Source organism: Dermacentor variabilis, chromosome 1, assembly GCF_050947875.1.
Source record: "Dermacentor variabilis isolate Ectoservices chromosome 1, ASM5094787v1, whole genome shotgun sequence".
Lineage (NCBI taxonomy): Eukaryota > Metazoa > Arthropoda > Arachnida > Ixodida > Ixodidae > Dermacentor > Dermacentor variabilis.
In genome coordinates this window covers 41,931,115-41,935,851 of record NC_134568.1, presented here as the reverse complement: position 1 = coordinate 41,935,851, position 4,737 = coordinate 41,931,115, and positions in this window count along the sequence as shown.

Here is a 4,737-nt window from a genome sequence, read left to right as displayed (position 1 = left end):
TGCTGGGTGAATAAGCAGGCATTGCATGCAATGTACTGAGTGGTTTCTTGATTGTTCCTGCAGCGGAAACATGCCTCGTCCGGTTGCGAATATTTACTGCGGTATGTTTGTGTACTCAAGCAGCCAGCTTGGGCCCCGCATAGCAACGCACTTCAATTTCTCCTATAGTGCAGGTTTTACCTCCCTGTTTGTTTCTGGCCGTATTTGTAAAGATCCGTGGAGTTTCTACGCGCAAGCGTAACTGGCCAGCTCTTCAAATCGGCGGTGTTTGTCTGAGGCCGCCAAGCAAGCGAACGAGAAAGGCACCTGGAGCTGAAGAAAATCGCGCGCCGGAGATCGTACGAAGGAGCGCGCCCAGCGCGCGGCAAAATACCGCCGCCTAAAGTGATGTGTAGGTAATGTCGAGCGAAGTGGTGATGGAAAAACGAGGCGAAGCGTGGCGGAGGAGGAAGGCAGGCGTATGTGCGTTGGGTGGACCTCCTCTGGCAGTTCCTTGGTTTTGTTTGCGATGCATGCATGGCGGGCTCGTCTCGTGGTAACATCGTCCTCGTGCCCCGCACGCTGTGCCTCGTAGGGTGAGTAGACGATATCGGCTCAATCTGGAGAGCGCAAGGGTAGGACGCGTGCCGTATTCCGTCGTGCGCATTGCACCATTGCACCGGAGAAGGGGATGGAGCGGGGGCAGTGTATTTCGGCCGCGCGCGTTCGCGCGCGCTCTTTATCTTGCGAGCGGTCTGCTTCATGGGCACAGTCTAGGTGGGCCGACGGCTCATAGCTTTGCGTGCGCTGTGTTCTCACCACTGAGTTTGCGTTGAAGCGATGGACAGCACCAAGGTTATTTAGCTCGCTGCTGCTGCCGCGATTACTCACGCCAGCGTTTTTAGAGTGAGTGTCCGCGCCATCGAGTGCAGGCATTTGCTGTTTGCCTGTGCGCACTGACACCATGCTAGGTAATTTAAATAGTAAGCGAATGTTTAGGACGGGGCGTTCTACTCCGACGGCTGCTGTGTATGGCGCTGCCGCGCAAGCCCTGTCTTGAATACGATCTGTAATGCGGACAGTGTAGGTGTCAAGGAGCACCGAGGGCCAATAGCGTCGCGTGCGCTATAGCACCGATGCGTTTGCGCGTCACCTTAATTCACAAAGTGAAACGTCACTGTAGCTTCTTATTTAGGTCCTCAATGTTTAAAATTGTCTTCAAACCGCATTTGCACTGCGACTGGTGATTGCATATTTAGTCCACTGTGGGCATTTATTTGTTTTCATTCTCTGCGTACGATTTACCGCCTCTATTTGGATCACTTTCTTTTTGATGACTCCTGATTGTCTATTTACACTCTCAATTACCTTGTGCTTCGTTGTAAACTTTCTTTACCTCTTCCACCATTCCATGTTCGTGCTTTGGTGGTACAGATATTTGTACACTTTAGCCGGCCATTTATTTTCGTCCATGTTCCTTAGCAGGTTGCCAGCTTGGGCCGTGAATATCAACACACTGCGTTTGTCTTGTCGTACAGGTATTCCCTCCCGATTTCTTTTCTTTCTCTATTTGTAAATTTCCGCGGACTTCTTTGTTTTCTTTCTATTTGCATATGATTTATCGTCTCTGTTTATCGGAATTTCTTTTTGATGACTGATGGGTGTCTATTCACAATTTGAATTACCCTGTACTAGGTCGCGAGTTTCCTTGACCACCACTTCCATTCCTTGTCCACGCTTTTTGAAGTACAGATATTTGTGCACTTTGGCCGGCCATTTCTTATCATCAATGTTTCGTAGTCTTTCTTCAAAACTAATTTTGCTCTGCGCTTCTATGGCAACAAATGAAGCCCAGCCTATGCGACCTTGCACTGCTGATTTGTTATTTTACCATGGACTCCTAATGCTAAACGGCCCACCAACCTTTGGTTAACTTCCAACAACAACAAGGCCTCGGATTTTAAGCACTGAATGATATTTCCGGACGTTGGCGCTGGCACCATTAATCTTTTCCCGATTTTTCGCACTACCGTATACTTATTGTAGCCTTAAATTGGTGTGTGTTTCAAAGTGCTTCTTTCCCTAGACTGTAATATGTAGCCGCATGTAGCATATAATTGTTCGGGTGTTTGATGTGTAGGCATGAATATGTATTTTTAAGTCTCTACGTTAGTGCTTCAGACATGTATTGTATGAACTTGTATATTCACATTGTATGATATGTCCACTTGCTACAGTTTCGAAGAAGAGACTAGGAGTATTTAAAATAAATAAATTAATAAAATAATTAGTGCCGCATTCGTCTTCCCCTTCACCCACAATTTATCTTGGAAGTTTCAGTGGTTATCCTGTTCGTTCATGTACACGCCCAGGTATTTATATTGCTTGATAATGGCTATGACTTGCTCTTCAATTAATACCGAGTCCTTACCCATCTATTAAAAATCATAATTCGTGATTTCTCTTTGGTAAAATTAACGCCTACATATGTCGCATTATTGCGACACGTCGGCGGAAGTTACTGTAAAACCTTACGCTGTCCGCTTGTAGCACTATGTCATCCGCATACATCAGCTTAAGGACCCTCTGTTGGACGCTTTTCCCACTATGAATATATGATAAATCGAAACCCAGATCAGGGCTTTCGAGACGTCGTTCTGTGCCCTACATAAAGCGTGAAAAAGAATAGAGATTGAGCGAATCCTTGCTGAAGTAGTCGGCGAATTTCGACTTGTTTGCATTTCCGGATTTCGCATACAGTTTGTATTCAGTTGTCCCTACATATCTCCTTCAGCAGCTCCACGAAATCGTCATCCCTGCCCTCGTGCTTGAGAATATTGCGCAGCAATTCTTTTTCTTCGTTGGCGTAAGCTCGCTTTATATATAGAAATTCTATACATAAAGGTCTATTCTGAGCTTCTGAAATCTCTGCGCACTGAGGTATTACAGCTATATTATCCTCTAAGCGTCTGCCTGGTCTGAACGCCTTTTTGTAGTTCCCCCAGTATATCGTTTTTCTCCACCCATTTCGACAGCTCTAATCTTAAGGCTTGCATTGCCATTCTATATATCACCGTTGTTACTCTAACTGGCCTGCAGTATATGAGATAGTCTTATGCTTATTAACTTTGCCCTTATAGATAAGGTTCCTCCTGCTTTTACGCCACACAATCGGAATTCTTTGTTTTAATAACTTGCTCTATGGCAGTATTCAGCTCTGCCGTGATCTTTGGGCCCAGCTGTTTGATTAGCTGTATCGAAATTTCATCTGGCCCTCCTGCCGTGTTGATAGGGACATTTACTACTGCTTTTTTCCAGTAAAAGGCTTCTAAGTTAAATTTTGAGCTCTCACGCTTCTCTGATGCTGGATCTGGTTCAGTCTGCGCTATACTTTTTTTCTTGCCGAAGTTCTCACTGATAACCTCACTCACGTACCGCAGCGTATCGTCTCCTTCACATATTTTCCTTCGTCATCCATCATAAACGTTCACAAATTTGTTAGTAGCTCCTGTTTGTGCTCCTCCATAGTTCCAGAATCTTTTTCGTGCCCTTTTATCTTTCCTGTTAATGTCATGCGCGAAACTTTTCACTTATGCATTTAATTTTTTGCTGCACTAGTTCACCTTTTTCTTTTCCTGGTACGTGTTTCATCTAAGCACTAACTCTTCTTCGTGTAATCACAACTTTTTGGCTTCAAGATCATCCATAGACTCCTGCTTACGCTCTTCTATAGCTGGCTTTTTTTTGATCTTCTATTTGTACTACAACAATTTTTAGCCATGTTTGTCTCATCTCCTACTGGATGGCGTCTACAATACCCTTGCATACCTAGACTGTTGTAGGAAATTCCTCCATTTTTTCTGCTATTTGGTTTTCATTTAGTTTTGTGTATTCTGCTGATGTTTCTTCCTGTCTTGCATCGGTGTCTCTCCCAAAAAGTTAACATTATACATTTGTGATCGCTACCCACGCCATCTGTTCCTCGTTAATATATCCTCATTTGGTCAAGTCGTTCGCAAACTGGTTCTGAGACTAAAGCGCAGTCGACACAGGACTGCCTATTTCCGCCTTGTTACGTTACCTATCCATCACATTTATATTGCCTGCTATCTGCTACGAGGTTGGTTTCCTCACACAAAGCCGGCGCCGAGGAACCGTTATATTTAATATATCCGTCTAGACACTCAATGTGGGCATTCATATCTTCCGCTATATCTCCTGGCCTGATTTTATAAACTCATTGATATCGTTTCTTATGCAGTCAGTCAAATCGCAATTTTGATCTCTGCTATCATCACTACCTATCCATTTGTAACTCCCAGCCAAGTCTTTTTTTCTTCCCATGTGCAGCTAATCCATAAGTGCTCCTTACATCTTTCTTTGGTCCTGTGCCATTTCAAACCTCGCCTAATTGGCCGGCCTACACCTCCGCTTTCATGGAACTAGTGATTCTGCCGCACCCCTCCCATACAAAAGTGTCGACAACATGCCGCTGCTACAAATCTCGTAGATGCGTTTCAGTCAAGACGCACACGCTAAGGGCTTTGTCATTCAGCTGCGTTTGAGGTCGTTCACGCTGACTATGATTAATTTTTTGGCATCCTCTTCGAAACTGGGCGGTGACAAATAGACACCCAGCCGGCTTGAGTTAATTAGGTATGCTATACATGCTTTTGGTTGTAGCATTTCTTTATATAGCTCCTTAATCTTTCTCTTCTTCAAAACTTCTATATCTACCTTTTAGCGCTACATATGCCT